Consider the following 19,294-nt stretch of genomic DNA (forward strand, 5'->3'; position numbering starts at 1 on the left):
CTGTCCTGGGTTTCCTAATTGACATATCTTTCAATACAGAGAGATTATAGCACTCCTTTTAGTTGGCCGCTGAAGGGGAGGAATTAAAGAAAGGAAGGGTAACAGTTTATCCTAGTCGTTACCCATTTAAGTGATTTTATTGAATTATATCCTCTTAATACTAAACTGAGAGCAAAAGAGAAAGAGGCCTGTTTATTTTCATGTAATAGGAGGAAATAGTGTCACCAGCTGTCTAATAACCCTGATCCCCCATTCTTGGTACCAAGGAATTCTGTTATAATGATCTGTCCATTATCCTTTGGGATGGGTAGAGCTTATGCAGGTAGGGTCATGGTGACTCTGGCTTCTCTAAGGCACTTGCTCGATGAGGGTAAAACCAGGGTTTAGGTTTTTGATGTCAAAACCCTGACATATGCATACGGCACTATTGGCCTTTGACCAAGGCAGAGTCTGGAACCACCCCAAGTGTCCCACACTGAGCAGCATCAGAAGCCTCCTTTTTACTGGTCATCTAATGGGAGGGGTTTGCATCTCATCAGCACACTTATATTTGTAGCTGGGAGGGTACTTCTTACAGACTTGGCTTTATCTTGATTTAAGGCTACTAGATTTAGTACTTAACTGACAATTCAAGGTGGTTTGCTTTCAAGCACTTGCCATTGCAGCAGCATCATGTATTCTTTCCGCAGCCCTCTTGGTGCAATAGAAAGAAGCAGAACTCACTCATATATCACCTAGTGGTGGCCGTTTAGATACAGTTTATTTATAAATAGTGCACTAAATTCATAGTTTGTCTACCCTATAATTTGTTTACCTATACAACATTGGGACTCAATATAAATGTAATTGTTTTTGTAAAACTTAGTATGCAAGGAAGGTGGGTGCAGAGTTTGTAACACTGGTGGGTTCCCCATCCCTTCCTGCTACCCCACTTCCAAATAACACGTAGAATACAGTTAGAGGTTTAGATATTCAATTGCCACTTTATAACATTGGAGCCCTGGCCAGGTAACTCTGTTGGAAAATCCTGTACACCAAGAGGTTGCAGGTGCCATCCCCGTTGGGACCCATACAGGAGGCAACCAACCAGTTGGTTGATGTTTCTCTCTCAAAATCAACAAAAACATATCCTCAGGTGAGGATTTAAAATATTTATTTTTTAAAAAAGAGGATGTTTCTGACACATTGTAGCCAGGATGGAATTACTGTGTAGGGGAAGTTCTTAAAATTGGGAGGAGAAAGACCAGACTTCCATTTACTTCTAACTGGTAGGATGATACTGAACAGACCGTTTCCTTTGTTGGTGCACTTTGTAAGTGCCAGGACGTTGGTGTAGAACACAGCTAAGGTTCTATGCCATTTTGACCTACTGAGCTCACAATGGCAAATGTCTGTTGTTTTGAAAGTAAGTTTGGAAGGCAATATAATTTGTAATACTCATCCTTTGTTCATTTTCAGAGTGTAGGTAATGAGGACCTCAAATTGTATTTTATTCACTGAATCTGATAAACTATGACCACTACTTCCCTTAAGTGAATTTTGAAGTCTGGTGGTACAGAATTCCCATCTTTCCACCATGCTGGTAAAAAGCAAGAGTGTGTATCCCAAAGAAATCCAAGCTTTTTTCTATTCTGCCATTTTACATTATACTTGTATTTTCTTTTTAATGGACTTTTTTTTTTTTTTAGAACAGATCTACAGAAAAATTGGAAAGACAGTACAGAAGTTCCCATATACCTTGCACCCAGCTTCCCTATTATTAACATCTTACATTTGTATGGTACATTCGTTACAATTAATGGACCAATGTTGATACCTTATCACCACTTTTTAAAGATTTTTTTTTTTAGTTTTTATCTAATATGCTTTTTCTGGTCCAGGATGCTATCAAAGATGCCACATTACTGTTTGTTGTTAGTTTCCTTGTGTTCCTCTTGGCTGTGATGGTTTCGCGGACTCGTTTTTGATGACCCTGACAGTATTAAGGAGTACAGTTTAGATACAGAATGCTCCTCCTTTGGAATTTTTTTTAATTACTAAAAAAATTTTTATTTGAGAGAGTGAAAGAGAAACATCGGTTTGTTGTTCCCTGGGCCTGTGACAAGCAAGCAGTGTTAACTGTCCTCAAATGTTAACTATCCTTGTTTCTTATGGGGAATTTAGTATTGCCATTCAAGATTTCTTAGAGTAATCTTCGCTGCTTTGATGTAGTTTAAAGGTTGTAGGAAGTTGATTTCTTTCAGTTCATATTACATCGTTGAGATCCTGAGGCCAGTCACTGCCTGAATAAAGCTTAGTTAAATTATTATTTATCTTTGTTTTCGCAACTTTTGGTTTCCAGGGTTTTTAGTGATTGTCAGCCATGCTTTTGTTAAGTAAAATGTAACAACATAGAGTTAGTTTATCCTGCTAGAGCAGAGCAGATGGCAGAACTAAAGGCAAATTAGACCAAAAGGAAAGCAGAAATGGAGTAACACGAAAACTTATAAACAATGGAAGACAAGCCAAAGATGAAAATTAGATCAAGAAGAAACTTTTTTGTTTTGCTTGTTACAAATACCCATTGATAGGGATTTCATTTAATTAAGTATGTGAGTAAATCCTAAGTGCTCCATTATGAATACATTTTTTGAGACACCCTGTATTTAGTAACAATTCAAAATGGAAACACTAATGTGAATGTGCCACCTGGGTGATGCCTGTGCAACTTTAGAAGGAGGAGGTATTTACCATACAAGAAGATGGCCCTGGATGGGGAGCTCAGTTGGTTAGAACATTGTTCCGCTATGCCAAGGTTGCAGTTTGCTCCCCGATATGGGCACATACAAGAGTCAACCAATGAGTGCATAAATAAATGGAACAACAAATTGATCTTTCTCTCCCCGCCCCCAAATCAATAAAATTTTAAAAAGATTGCAGTTCTAATTTCTCTAGTATATATTTAAAAGGAGTATTGTATCCTGAGGTTCAAAGTTTACAAATAAAGCTTCAACATAATATTGTTGTATGCTAACATTAAAACTGTTGTCTCCAACTAGTATATTAGGCTTATTTCTGCTTGGGCTTGCTATATTAACTGACTGGATTTCCTCTGTAAAGCACTCAGTGCTGAGAGTACAATTAGTCTTGCATTTCATAGCTATTTTCCAGTTTGCTCATGTTTGCTCACCAAGGTTCATCTGTGCTTTCTAAACTTTATTCCAGTTGTACTTGTTTCTCTTATGAGATTTATTTATTTTTCATCTTTATTGTTGAAAATATTACAGATGTCCCCTTTTTACTCCCCATCGATCCCCTCCACCCCGCATCCACCCCACCCCCAGGCCTTCCCCATACCAATGTCTGTGTCCATGGGTTATGCTTATAAACATGTAAGTTCTTTGATTAATCTCAGAGGGAAGGTGGGGATGGGGGAGTGGATAGGGAGAGATTAACTTTATGAGATTTAAATAGGTAAACTGATAAAATGTGACAGAGTTGTTTCTATGAAAATTAAATCGACAGCTTTGGAAACAACTGATAAAGGTGGGTTTTCTAATTACACATAGATCATAAAACTACAAATATGACAGGAATATCATTAAAGTATAGAAATTTGCATGTAGTTTACAAGTGTATTTTCAGTTCTCTGTGGGAAAGCAGATGATGCCTTAGAAGCGTGGTGTGGTTCATAGAAGAAAGACATCAGAGTACTCCAGTTGTTAGTGTAAGTAGCTAGCTAGCTATTAAAGGAAGGGAGCTAATGGAATTAGACATTAAGCCTAATAAACAAGGGAGCTGAATCGGACATTAAACCTGATTTGCTAGGAAGCCACAGCATTCCCAGGCTCCGTAGGGGACAGCTCCATCCTTTGCGAAGGGAACTTAATCCCCAAAGTGGGCAGAAAGAATGGTTTTCCAATCTCCTTGCGGGACAGCCGGCCATTAGCCAGGATTACCGAGGGAAGAATAGGGAAAATTCCTTTGCTAGGCACTTGTGCAGTAGAAGCCAAGATGGCACAGGGAGGCAAGCATGAGGACAGTAGAAACCAGGTGACTCAGTGGAACTTTGGGGCATGTGCTGTAGGAGCCAAAATGATGACATGAAGAGATGGAGTGCAGCCTGGGAGAACCTGGGGAAAGGACTGGATTGGATGAGAGCTCTGAACCTGTGAAGATCCAGGAAAGAAATTGGAATAAACCCAGAAAGACCCAGGACATAGGCTGGATAGTTGGAAAGAAAGCCTGCTCATTCCTGGAAACCAGGAAAATATGTGAAGGATTATCAGGGATCTTGGAGCAATTGCTACTAGAACCTGCCTGCCCTCTACACCCCCCAGGGTGTATTATTTCCCTTCACCCCAGTAAATCTTGCCACTACTCTTAAACTCACATGCGTGTGCCCTTTGATATTCATTTCTTGTGACACTACAAGAACCCATTCCCACAAACAACAGAATCAACAGACTCTTATTTAAAGAAAAAGTCTTGCCCAGCCAGTGTGGCTCAGTGGATTGAGTGTAGTCTCGTGCACCAAAAGGTCACCAGTTGGATTCCTGGTCAGGGCACATGCCTGGAGTTGCGGGCTCGATCCTCAGTAAGGGGCGTGCAGGAGGCAGTCAGTCAATGTTTCGCTCTCATCAATATTTCTCTCCCTGTCTCTCTAAAAATCAATAAAAACATCTTTAAAAATATAAAAAATAATTTAAAAAAAAGTCTTAAACCTATGTCAGATAACTGGTGAATTGAGGTATATGTCTATTTTCAATTCAAATGTTTGTTCAGGTCATTTTTTTATGAATCCACTCTAACAAGTATCCCATTATTTAACACTGTTCATTTTTAAGATTTTAACCAAAATTATTCTTTCTCAAATCTAAAAGTTGTTTTTCCTCTGCATTAAATAGGTTAACCATTTTCTGCATGTGGGTACATGTGTAATAAAGAGACGTATTCATGTCACTGTCCAGGAGGAAAAATATTCTCTACCCTTCAAGTTCTTTTGGCTGCACTAATAAATTAACACAAGACAGATAAGCAGGAGAAAAATTAAATTTTAATGACTTGCATACCTCCTGTACACAGGAAAGAGACTCAGGACAAGAGTAGTTACCAAAATGGTGGAAGCCATCACCTTAAAATACATCCTTCAGCTAAAGATGGGAGTGGAAGTCAGTTGTGGGAGGTGACCAGGAAAAGCACAATGAACAAGGGTAAGGTTAAGCCCTTCCTTTCTGCATTGATAGTGAAAGGCCAGGTGCAGCGAGGGAAACACTCTCACAAAAGGGGATTTCCCTTACAAGTGCAAGTGTCCTTTACAAGTGATAACTTCTACCATAAACAATATTGTCTAGAAAAGTGAAAATGTAAAAGTTTTATTTAAAAAATTACTCTAACATTTAGAGACCAATATTTCCTTGTTATTGAAGCATATATATAATTTTTCACTTTAGAAATGTAATCACTTCTTGAAAGTATACCAAGACCTCTACCATATAGAAAATGTTTGACCATAAGATGGTCATTATTCATGATACAAGAGAGACGCTTCCAGTTTTAGATAAAGTGTGAGGATTTAATCAACTGGCTCTTATACTACCCAGCTTCATCGGTTCTTAATTGAATAATTACAAAATGAAACAAAACACAAAATTTTAAAAATTACACAGTATGTCAGCAGAGGGCGCTATTGAGTTTGAGTATATTTTTCATTGCCCTGGTTGAGATGTTTCTTTTTCTTTTGTTTCTTTTAAACTAATATTTTGACTTAGACTTTCTCATCTCTATTGATATTCAGGAAAAGTTTTATCGGATTGGAGGATGTATATGCAGTTTGGGGGACTGTGAGAAATGCATTTTTTCTGTCTGCCTTCCTTCAATTCCCTTATCACCCTCAACATTCCTATGAAAGTTTTTGGTATAATAAAAGTAAAGACAACTTTACAGTTGTAATTTTAGAGACCAGACGACTCCATTAGAGCAAAACTGGGTAATCAGGGTCAGCTGCTCCACAGGCATTGCCTTCAGTTGTGTTTGTGTCAGGCTTCCTGGAGACCTGCTGGGCTTCAAAAGGCCTACAGGGCTTGCTGTGTGATCACTATCACTCAGTGTCATGTGGTGGAGTCGGAGACCCGAAAGGGTTAAAATTCATAGCAATTAATGGAAAACCCTCATGGGGGGGGGCGGGGGGCATTGAACTTGGACTAGAGCTGGTGTGTGCATGAATACCTGCATGTGTGTGTGTGTGTGTGTGTGCACGTGTGTGTGGCATGTGGGTGGCTGGTGGTGAGGGAAGGGAAGTGGAAAAAATTTGGTTCAGGGCTGCTTCCACAGTCTTCTTTAGGTCCCCTCCACGCGCGTGATTGACTTCTGCTCTCGACGTGTTTGTCTCCCTACCCTCCCTGTTGGCCTGGTGCCTCCAACTGCCCCTTCAGCCTCCGAGTTCTCCCCACCCCAGGGGCCTCCTCCACGCTTCAGCCGCGGTCTTCATCTCTTCACCACCATGTTCTCTGAATTCCTCTTCTGGAATTTCTCCTTTTGTGCGTAAGTGCAGCATGGGTTCATGGAGAGAATCCTTGAAGTATTATTAATAATAGCAAATTAAGAAGCAGGAATGAATCTATTTATCTGAAAAGTAAATTGTGGAATGTTTCACAGTGAAATACCACGTAGCCATTAATGCTGCTTATGGGAAGATGTTGATGTCTTTTCCTAAATTAAAAATAACTCAGGGCATATATGATCTATATGATCTGTATTATGAGTTTTAAAATTTAACAAGTAATTGAAATATAAGATTTACATATAATTTTAGTACATAATTTAAAGCAATATTTATAAGAATTTTATGGATAAAGTTTCCGGAAATATACCCAAGACATTCATAACAATGGCTGTTTCTGAGAAAAGGTGCTAGACTTGCTGGGCACAGGAGGAGGAAAGAGGAGAGGTTTTACTCATTGCCTTAAACCTTTCTTTGGTTTGCACTGCCCACAAAGAACTTATATTTATAATTAAATTAATTTAAATTTAAACAAATTACTGATCTTCCAGGATTGAATCCCAGCATCAGTGTCTCCCTAAAGCCTTTCATACCCCCTTGGTCTGATTTAGAGAGTGATCCTTTGTGGTCCCTGAATTATAATCCTGTCTCTTCTGGAAGCAGCTTCATGAGTAGAACCAGTAGGAGGTTTGACGTCAGGCATCACTGGGTAAAAATTCCAACTCAGCCTTAAGCTGCTGGGTGATATTGTGCAAAAAATTTGACCTCCTTTAGACTGAGTTTCTTCACCCTGAGAGTGGGAATATTCATGTCATTCTTGCAAGATTGTTGTGGGGGACAGGAGTGAGTTTATGCAAAGGCTCCTAGTATGATGACCGGCAGATGTGAGTGCCCAGTGAGAGATACGAGGTGTTTCTCTGAGGATGGAGATTGCTTTCTCCATTCTTCTAGCTTTGACAATTTGTTGAATAAATGCAGCAATGCTTTCACACCAGATGTTTCTTCTGTGGCATGGCATCATTCTCTAGACTTCTGTGTCGAATTGTACCTGTACTGTGTCTCATTCATTTCAAGCTGTGATCTCAGCTACCTATTTGCATGAACAATCTTGATTGTTGCCAAATACCAAAGCCTGCTGATATGTTTCTAAGGGGCCTCTCTAGTGGCTTAGCTCAAAGGGGAACCTAATGGTGACATCCGGTCACCTTATTGGGAAGAGCACAGTTATAGAGAATTCAGAACACAGATTTGGCATTCTCAAATCAACTGTGTAGGTAGTTTCTATCACTGATAGTGTGAGTTTTATCTGGTCGTAGTGGAGCAGAGACCAGCATTCAAGTCCTGCTGCTCCTGAGGGCATCACCAGCCCACATCAGAGATAGGGTGTGGCCTTGTCATTTCAACAGTGTCACCCCCTTTTAGGAATTACCCCTTTTTAGAGGCTCCCACACTGCTTTTTATTAAGCTTTATTTTGAAATTGTAAGCAGCATTTGTTCTGCAGCAGAATCTTGTCAACACAAAATTCTGAATGAGTGAATTGATCTGTGATTTTTGCCCAAGCCTGATAATATTCCCAAGCATCTAATTTTATGTCATTTTGTTTAATGAGGTATAATCAAACATTTTCTCTTGCTTCTTGAGAAGCATTTAGATGGCAAGAACCATTGATCAACTTGATTGACCCATAAAGATATGAATGATACCGGCAGAGTTCACTTGTTTAGAAAATGCTTCTGGAACCTGATACTGCATTAATATGGTAAGGTGATGCTTCCAGGTGAGTGAAATACATGTCAGAAATAGATCCTATAAAAATTCAGTGCTGCCTGCCTCCTTCCGTTCCCTTCAGCAACAAGCTGGAAGTGTGGGTGGCTTCAGCTTTCTGTTCACTTTGTATCAGCAACAACAAATGTGTTGTTTCATCTTCCATTTTTCATCTGTTTTAAACTTTGCCCCCCACCCCGCTCCCATGCTGAGAAGAAATTAAAGGTCTGTTTTTCTTGATAGCTAAGATTTTTATCTCAGGAAATGAGTCAGTGAAAATGTGTCTCTGTAAAATAGCAACAGCAGAATCTGTCCTTAATGAAATGCATTGTTCTAGCAAGAGCCCAGCACTAGCAAACAGCTCCAATGATTCTCCCAGATCACCACCCCCAAAATCTTTGCCAATTAAGTCCATGGTCTAAGTTATATACCTGGGAGCAAATGCTCTCTTAAGCACATCTTCAATACGTCAAGTTGGAGTGCATAAAACATGGCGATTAGAAGGTAGAGTTTATCTTCCCCTAGAATTGAGAGGAAGAGTTCATCTTCCCCTAGAATCTCTCCTGCCCTGTGACTGCTTAACCAACAGAAGGCTGTGCAATTGACACTTGCTTAAGTGGGTCTAAGCCTAAGAATGTCTGGAAGTTTCTGGTTTTACATTTTTGGGAGCCCTGAATAGCCATATAAAAATCTGGCTACTCTGCTGGAGAGACCACCTGCCACCACATGGAGGGAAAGACCAATCTTTCCCAGGAAAGCCTCTTTGCAACCTTGTGAGAGGCCTGCCACAAAAACCTGTAGCATGAAGGTTTGGCTTTGGGATGGGTAGAAGATGGAAGGGATTCAAGGCAACTGTTAGTGAGGCCTGAAGGACGCCTGGTGTTGTCTTTAGACATTGTCTCCTGACTCCACTGGGTAAGGTGAGGAAGTCAGCGTGCCCACACTTCCCTGTGCCTCCCGTTTCCTTCAGCTTCCCCAGCTTCAGCCCAGGGGACGATGATTTTCACATAGTCAAGGTTTGTACCACATATTCTGTCCCAAGTGACAAGGTCAAATGCATTTACTTTTTCCTGCATAGAAGTCAGTGTAAAATCATGCAGATTTTAGGTTTGGGACTCTAATTTTTTTGTGCAGTTATTTTCCTCTGTTCCCCTCCCATACCCAATGGCTATCTTTTTTCTTGGTGATGATAGAAGTTTATACCTGATTTACCCATATGACTGAAGTCAAGCTTGTAATAGCTCCATCAGTGGTGTGAAATTTGCTTTTTTTCTTGAGGACATTGTCCTCAGAGCCCCCTGGCTTCCTGTTTTAATTTGAGTTAATTGCTTTCTTGATCCTGGTGCTCACTGGTTTTCTGAAATTTCTTTTTGGTGTACTCCTAGTTTAAGTCCATTGTTTCTTTCTTTCACTGTTGTTTTTCTTGGAGTCCTTTTTTTCATTCTGTCAGATGACATAATCACGTAAATATTTTTTCATGTAAATATTTCCAAGTAAATATTTTTTTCATAAAGGGTGAATACACAGTAAATTTTCTGTTTTTATAAGTGTGAAAAGTTCAATGTTTCTGTCACACTAGTTGATAGTTTAGAAGGTTGTGTAATTTTAGACCGAAAATTTTTTATTATTCATAAGGTTGAACCATTGCTTTGCTATCTTCCTAAATCTAGTTTTTAGAAAGAATTCTGAGGCCAATCTGAAACTTGTTCCTTTGCACATAAGTTATTCCAATTTTCCCTCAGAGGATGTTGTTTTGCTTTAAGTATTCCGAGTTGCACAACTCTGTCTTCATATAGATTTTTTTTTCACGTATGGTTTTGGGTACTTCCAAACTGAGAAGTCATGGCATTCTTTAGTTTCGCAATATTTTCTTCTTGTATTTATTTGTTTGTCTTCTGGCCTTATTTTACCTGTTCTCTCATTAGATCATTTGAACTTTCTGAAATGAATCTCCATGCCTTTAATTTGTGTTCTTTTATCAAAATTTTATTCTCTCTGTTTTTAACTTCTACACTTTGATACATTTCTTCACCCAGTACCCCTATGACATGTTTTCCTGAAATATCTGGTGACCTTTGGTTGCTCATTTTTGTTTATGAATGAAAGAGTAGGTGGCCTATTATAGGTAGTTGGTATGGCTTTTCCCTGCTATTGGGCTTCTTCCATGAATGCAAAAGTTGAGTAGGAACTCTGCTTGCTCATTTATTTACTTATTAATCCAACAAATATGCAATAAGCACCTACTGGTTCTTCTGGGAAATATTGAGATAATTATGGTGAGCAAATTAAAACATGATTCTTGCTTTCATAGACCTTACTGTTTAGAGGGGACACAATCAAAATACATTCAAATAATTGGATCATAACACACCAATGAGAAAAAGACTATAGTTATATGAAAGCATATAATATAACAAACTGATATATTAGCACACTTTGGGCTGCTAGTGACACAACCAATTGAAGCTGAACTAAAGAAAAGGGAATGGCTCATTTAGTGCAGTCTGGGTCTCAAACGGTATAGTTAGGAATCTCTCTCTTTTCCTCACTTGTCTTCTTTTTCTCCATGCTGTTTTCATTTCTTAAGTGGGTTCTCCACAATTGGTGACAAATATAGTCACCACAGTTAACATCCTCCTGACCACCAAGCAACTCATAGCACCTGACTGGCCTGTCTCCTATAACTTAAGCAAACCCGATGAAAAGATAGCCTTCTCAGAAATTTCAGTTGTTCCAGGATTGTGTTTCATTGACCTGGCTTCTGTCATCTGTCCACCTCTGAATCTGTTACTCTACCTGAGAGCATGGAGTGCTCTGACTGGGTGGGTATGTGTGAATCCCTAGTCAGGGATGGAATTAACCATGAAGCCTTAGTGAAAAGCAGTTCCACAAAGAAAAATCAGTCGAGACAATGGGTGTGTAGTGGAAAGTGCATAACATTTGATTTTTAGATGGATTTGTGTTCAAACCCCACCTTCTTGGCCCCCTGCTATGTGATCAGGGGCAATTTAATCATCTCTCTGGGCATTTCCTTCCCCTTTGAAGGAGTATACCCATCTTCCATGGTTTTGAATACATGACATAGTGGATGCAAAGTGTCCTGCATAGAGTAGCTGCTCAATAAATAGCAGCATTACTTTTAGAATGAGAATATAACAAACACTCGTATATTTAATAACTTGGCTTAAAAAGCCACTATGGATGAAAAAGGGGCCACATGCTAAACCCAACAAACTCAGGTCAGGCCTAGATGGTGGGCCTTTCAAACTCAGAGACCGAAAGTAACCACACAGGATGGTCTGATCATAACATTCCCAACTAAAAGTGAGTCATGGCAGGTAGTCACATCCTAGGCCTGTGGCTTCCTTTGCAAGGGCCAGTCTTTACCTTAAGTGAGTCTGTCTGTTGTCTTTTGGCATCTAAGATCACATGCCTTTGAAATGCCATAGTAATCTTCTTTCTCAGATCTTTTAAGGCACCAGAGCAGGGACCACAGGACCCTTTACTGTTATCTTGTTCCCTGCATGCCGTGTCCGTGTGCTGTGTTTACTCTCCTGTACCCACCAGTGTAAAAGAAATATGTGTCTCTCCTTTTATCTAATCTCTGAGATTTCCCTGCTTTGCTTTCTCCCCTCCCCCTTAATCTACCATCAATGAATTTCATGTAACACTCCTTATATCTCCTCCTTTTATTCTAATGTACAAAATAAGCTGAAAAATTGCCATTCTCCGGAGCATTTTCTCAGTCTGGCTCAAATAAACTCATCAAAATTTTCTACCAGTTTGGACGTTTCTTATGTCGACACCAATATATCCAGTTCCCTCTGTACTGTCCCCTGATCACGTCTCCCATCTGTTCCCAGGAGGTTATCACTATCCTGAATTTAACAGTTCTCCATCTCATGGTTAGTATTGTTTTGCTTATTGGTAAACTTTGCATAAATATCATTCATTACACTGCATTTTTTACCTGTAGCTTGCTTTTTTTTTTTTGGTTCAACATTATATTTGTGAGATTCATCCATTTTGATAGCTGTATCCATTGATTTTTACTTTTACATAATATCCTGGCTACACTGCACTTTTTAAAAGCCATTATCTTCTTGATGGGTGTTCAGTTTGTTTATTTTATTTTGCTAGAGATAAGATCACTTTGCGCATGCTCATGCCTGTCTCCTTGTAGAAGTTGCCGCGGCTCTAAGTCCCTGCTCTCCCATTTGCTAGCTGTTTGACCTTGGTCATATTTGTCGTAATTCTCCAAGCCTCAGTCTCCTCACCTTACAATGGTGAAATAAATGCCTATTCTGTAAAATTGCAATTATGCTTAAATGAGGTAGGATATAAAGAGTGCTTCTTAGGGAACGGGGGCTCAACAACAACCAAAATGCCAAGATTATTATTAATCGAGGTCCGTCAGGGCCAGTCCTCTAGTTTTGCTAAGGCAGAGAGAAGATGAAGGAGGCAGGTTGAATGAATGACTGGATGAAGGCTCAATATAAAAGTTAATGGACATAGATGATTTGAAAGATACTAACCTCCAAGTTTGATATTAATTTTCCTCTGCAGACTTGATGTGGGTATTAAAACTTCTTTCCCTGGTATTCGTAGTGCTCATCCGTTGCTCTCTCAATCGATAATATCGTCATTATTCTCAATTCCTTGGTGACACCTTATGCTAACCCATAGCCTCAAAGTATGTCCATTGTAATTACTTTCCCAAGATATTTGCTGACAAGTTTGATCTCATTATAAATTGTTGGATGGTTGCTGAAACCGATTCTATAACCTTGATCTTTAGAGAAATTGATATCCTTCTTTGTTTTCTGCTTGACTTCATGGTGTTCTGACAATTACTGAGATTTATTAAGGTGATTCAGAAATTGTTTCTTCTGTGTTGGAAACATTAGCCTCCAGTCTTTTACTGCTTACAAGGCAGGGATGCGTTTGTTGTTGTTTTGCAAAAGCAAACTTTTCTTGGACTTGGACAGTTTTGCTTTTAGAAGGAGCCCCTCGTCTAATAGATGACCTGAGACTTCATACGTGTTATGAAATGCTTAGAAAATCAGTCTGTAGACAAACGGTTTAATAGATTTCCATGCAGTCAGCTAAAATTCTGAGCCGTGGAGCTGACATTCGACAATGGCAATAGGTTGTTCCTGCTTTTAAAGCAAGAAGGGGTGGGAGAGTAGGAAAAAGAAAAGAAAAATTACAAAAATTAAAAATGCCCTCACATTTTGGACTAAACTTGTTTCTGGTATTGTTGAAAGCTCTCAAGGTTAAGTCTTGATTCACTAGCAAATGACGCAGTTGATGTGATATAATTACGTCGTGGTTGCGGATGATTCTGTCTCTATCGCCTTGTCTCGCCCACTCACTCTCTCCTCCATCCCTCTGTATTTCTCTTCTCTCCCTCCTTTTCTTTCGCACTTTTTGATTTTTTAAATTAAAAATTCTCTTGATATATACATAGCATACATATATAGTCATATATGTGATTTTACATAAATAGGATAATATCATGATTTGTTTCAGGGCTATCATTTCTCTTCTTTGTTTGCTTCCGCTTGCCCCTCTCCTCTCCTCCCCAGGTTAGGGGAACTCGCCCCTTATGAATGTGTTTGGCTTCATGCTCTATAATTATCAACAGACTATGTAGAGACACACTCATATATGCCTGAGTACACAGAGAGAAGGCAATTTTTCAGGTTGTCTTTTTTTTAACATTTAAAAAACATATATATATATCTTTATTGATTTCAGAGAGAGGAAAGGAAAGGGAGAGAGAGAGAAACATCAATGATGAGGGAGTCATTGATCGGCTGCCTCCTGCACACCCCCTGCTGGGGATCGAGCCCAAAACCCGGGCAAGTGCCCTGACCGGGAATCGAACCTCAATCTTCTGGATCCTAGGTCAATGCTCAACCACTGAGCCAGTTTTTATTAAAATGGCATCACATTATCCCTTCTTTTCTGAATTTTCTTTATCTCACTCAAGAAAAGTGCAAGGAACTCTCTCTAGGCATGTCGTAATTCTAACCCATTCTTTTAAGTGATGCAAAATATTTCATGATGTAAATTAATCTCAGTACAGTCAACCACTCTCCAAATTGATGGACATCCACTGTAATTGTTTATGATATTACTTTTACCCTAATGAAAAAAATCATATTGTCAAATCTATCTTCTTTCCCTCACTCCTTCCTTCCCTGACTCCTGCTCTTTCTAATTTTCTTTCTAATTTTCTTTCTTATTTTCTTTCTTTCTTTCTAATTTTCTTTCTTATTTTCTCTCTCTCTCTTTCTCTCTTTCTTTATTTCTTTCAGCTTTTGGTTTTTCTTATTTGGTTAATAAATTTTCTTCTGTACCTGGATTATAATATATGCAGCCTCTCACATTTTCTTCTAACATTTTTATTTATTTCACTTTATTTTATTTATTTATACAGTTAGCTCTTCTAATCACCTGGAGATGTTTTTGTATGTGGTATAAAGACTCACCCAATGTTATTTTCTCCTTATGGAGCATTGGCTATGACATTATGCTTTAAAAAATAATCAGCTCATTACTCATGAAATTAATGCATTCCTCTGTCACATATGCACTAGTTCTATGTCTGCATTGTCTATTTTATTCCGTTGATTTATTAGTTTTAATCTATTTTCATGTCAATGCCATGCTGATTTTATCACAGTGGCTTTATAGTACATCTTCCATTACCATTAGATTTTAAAATAGTTTTCTTGGCTACTCTGGATATTTATTCTTTCATGTAAAATACAAGATAATCCAATTGAGATAAAAGATTTTTGTGGGATACTAATTATAAATACATTGATTTACATATTACTTTTGGGAGAATTGACATTTTTATTATTGTCTCCCCATCCAACAATGTTGTGTCTTTGCATTTGTTCCAATTTTGTTTTATGTCATTTAGTAATTTTTGTGCTGCTCTTCATATATACGCTGTTCTTATTTCTGCCTTATAGTTTTTGTCACTTCTGAGAATGGAATATTTTCAGTTTGCATTTGTAAGTGCTATTATTACTGCAGGCAAAAGCTATTGATTAAGAAGTATTCATCTTTTAGCCAGCAGAGATATTATTTCAGTAAGTATATTGGTCATATTTACCATTTATTCAACAACTATATACCTACCTTTTTTGCCAGGTGCTCTGAGAAAGATCTTTTAATTTGTGAAGGTGAGTTGCATCAAAAATCCCAGTGTTGCCATTTGGAACTCCAGAGGCAACAGTGCTATTACTTCTCTAACCTTTGCTAAAAACCAGTTAATTAATTACTGTGTCACTTTCAGTTCCTTTATTCACAAATCTACAGACTTTTCATGAATTTTCACGGCAAAACAATGTTGAGTGCTTTATTAAGGTCTAAATAGATGATCATTCCTTGGGACTCCTATGTATTTGTTTGGTTACGCCAGAAGACGTGGTGTGGTCTGATGTAGTTCAGACTCTTATAAATGTGTGCTGATAACTGCTTACATCTTCTTTCCAAGACAGACAAAATCATTTTTTGTTGTTGTGTTTTCAAATAATTTTTCAGATACCAAGATACACATCATTTTGGTGATTAACAATTGACTGTGTCTCTTTTGGAATTTGACTCATATCATTTTGTATAGCTCTGGAATAATTCCTTTGATGACTATAATAAATCAAAGATATCTTTCCTGATAATTTGCTGCCTCATAATCCTGATAAGATTGTTAATCTTTATTATTGCCTGTCTAGACTCTCACATCTAGGGCTTGATTACGACAAACCTGAATTGTACATTAATCTCTCTCTAGTTTGTTTTCAGCCTTATTAACTGAAATTTATAAACCCAATTCTGTTTATATGACCCTAGAATAAGAATATCTGGATTTTTTTCAAAGGCTCCACATACATGGTAATTGGTGATTAATAAAAGATTCTTTAGGTGATATAGCTATTAAACTTTGGTGGGGGCGCAAATATAGACTGGGGATGAGCTTCATGGCAGACAGAAGTATTCTGAGTGCCCAGTGGTCATGCTGACTGCTGTGAGAGATTAGAATCATGTCAGGGTACTCTGATCTCTTCCTTCACGTTGCAGAGAACAGCATACTCTCTCTGCATTGTATTAATGCAATTTCTTAGTTACTATTCAGTTCTCCCAGGCAGACATTGTGTTCCTGGAAAATAGGGATAATGTCTTTATTTATTCATTTTGGATCCCCTAGCTCAGTGATCCACACAAGCATACACAGGGCACTTAATGAATGTTATTGATTTGCAGATTTGGAGGGTTAAGTCTGGCCTGGGGTCCTGGGTGGAGTCACTGGAGCATGCCACCTTGATAAGATAAAACCTCTCAGGCTGTTTTCCTGCTCCCATGAAGTCTTAATACAGAAATGACAAGTTAAGCCTCAACACCCGAATCGAGTCCTTTGGGAAACCAGAGTGTATGAAACAATTTCTGATGAGTCAGTGTTGGCTCCTGGGCGGCAGATTACCTCTGTTAGGTCAGAGCAGGGGGTAGCAGCTGGCTGTGCAGGTGACACCCCCTCTGTTTCCACGTCCTCAGCAGGTGGAGAATTGGCAGAATCAGATGCCTTTCTCAACTGGTCACCGGGAGGGAAGGCCTTTGGGCTGCGAACCTTGCCTTTTAAGGATGCAATTTAAAGGTATAGGTTGAACTTAGTGGATGTTTCCCATTTTCTGCATATTTAAGTGTAGATTCCTTATAATCTTGGCTATTTGGAAAATACCAAGAAATATTTTGCTTTTCAAGAGGCAAAACTCCTGTAGGAAGTGTAGTTATGAAGAAACGCCTCCTATGTGTTTATGTGAGAATAGAAAGTGGGTGATTGATTGTGCTTTAGGTTCAGGGTGACTGAAAACTCAGGGTTTCAGTACAATCAAGAACTGCATTGTCCTTGAGTCTAGTCTATGTTGCTGCTCAGGACAGAAATGCTAGTAATTGCTACCATTAATGACATGCTTACTATGCATCAGACATTTTATATACACCCCCAGTTAGTCCCCACAACAAATCCAAGAGGTAAGTGCAATTATTCCCATTTTGAAGATGAGGAGTGAGGTATAGAGCACATGGAGCAGTTTAGATTATTTACCAAGTCAGTGAACAAGTGGTAATACTTCTGTGGGTTATGGCAATAGGATCTCCAAATCCATGAACTGATAAACTCTCTACCATACTGACAAAGTCATATGAAATAGGCTTAGCAAAGACCATTCCTCATTGTTCTGGGGTTATATTCATTAGGCAAGGACCTTGCTCTACATAGTAATTAAAAATCTACCATAGAACATATTTGAGTAGACTTTCTTTAAGCAAATTATGAATATAAATGTGCATTTTACAGGTTATTATATAATTCTCTACTTGCATTTACTTTATGGCAATGCATTTAAATTTGCAACAGCATGTGCATATTGGTAGGGTCCGTATTGTTATATACCTTTACAGATAGTTTTAATTTTAAAATTATAGTTTAGAACCATACTTGACCACCAGATGGCAGCAATGTAGGACTTTGAAAGCCTTTCAAATAAAATCTCTTTTCAGAGACTTAAATTTCATTAATTGGACTTGTGCCCTATTGAAATATACCTTTGCATTATCTGGGGAGAAAGGTTTATTTCATTTTGGCAGAGTGAAAATGAGCTCAAACTCTGAAATATTGGAATCCTAGAGGTTTTAATGAGGTTTTAATATACAGACATGTTTATAATAATTAACAGGATAAAATCCTTTTTAAGGAATCTAGCACCTTAATTATAGCACGTAGATGCATAATTTTAAGTAAAAACATTTCTTATCTTGAAGTAGAACAGAAAAAAATCTGTATTTGGTGGTACTCTGTTAGCTGTCAGTTTAAGTTAGACTTTGGACTTCCCAGTGATAACACTACCTTTTAATAACACAGTGTATGATTTAGGGCTGTTCTCTCCCGTTAGTCTGAATCAGTGTTTATTTTACTGTATGTTTCAATACCAAGTTCAAATATGGTAATGGTAGGAGTAGTAATAATAATGATAATAATAATATATACTATTAAAGGAGTTTCGAAAAGTTGACCAAGCATGTTCTACCTCATTTTGTGACTGATAAAATCAGCTGGTAGACAGATTTACATATAAAATCAGTAAGATATTAGAATATTAGTTCAGGAAATGCTTCCTTAACGTTTTCTTACTTTCCTAGATAATTATTTGAGGGGAAATGCCATTGTAGTCAACTAAGAAGTTGTTGATTTATGAAGGAGAGCATTTTATTACTACTACATTTGACAGGACAATTTACCAGATAGTAGATCGCTATAATTGTCTCAAGGGAGCCCTTAAATCCCAGAACTGTCCAGTGATGACACAAAATAGATTCTAGACCAAGATCCACAGGGCCTGGATTTTCATCCTGAATTTGTATTTGACTAACTGTTGGACTGAGACATGCTTGTTTCTTTGCCCTTTAAACAAAAGTATTGGACTAGATGAACTTCCTTTCTACCTCCTCAAAACTTATGACCTTGCAATAAGGCCCCAGTGACAAACAAACAGGAAAATAGATGCATAATATCCTGGAAGATCACCTTTGTCCCAAACTCTTAGATGATTGATTCCACAGGGAATCCCTTTGGTAGGAGTTAATATGTCCCTCATGTGCAACCATTAGTGAGGTTTTGTAAAATGAAAGACAGCATTCTTGGATTATATTCAATTTAAAATTACAATTTAAAAAAAATTAAAAACCACTTAACTCCACATCTAATGTCAAACCCAGGACTTAACAGGTTTCCAACACATCTGAGAATTCATTAGCGTTTCTTTTCCTTTGTTCTTTGACTTCTCTTGACTTTACAATCGGTGTACTGATTCTTCCTCAGCCATGCAAGGAGATCTAAAAGTATCTGTCTACAATAGTTACTTTTTTAATGCAGAACAATTCCTCTCCCCAGGCTAGTGTTAATTATACTGTCAGGATGCAGTGGTAGAGTTAGCTCAGTTAAAAAGAAAGAAAGAAAAAAAAGCTCTTGATAACTT

Source organism: Miniopterus natalensis, chromosome 16 (genome assembly GCF_054644295.1).
Source record: "Miniopterus natalensis isolate mMinNat1 chromosome 16, mMinNat1.hap1, whole genome shotgun sequence".
NCBI classification, from domain to species: domain Eukaryota; kingdom Metazoa; phylum Chordata; class Mammalia; order Chiroptera; family Miniopteridae; genus Miniopterus; species Miniopterus natalensis.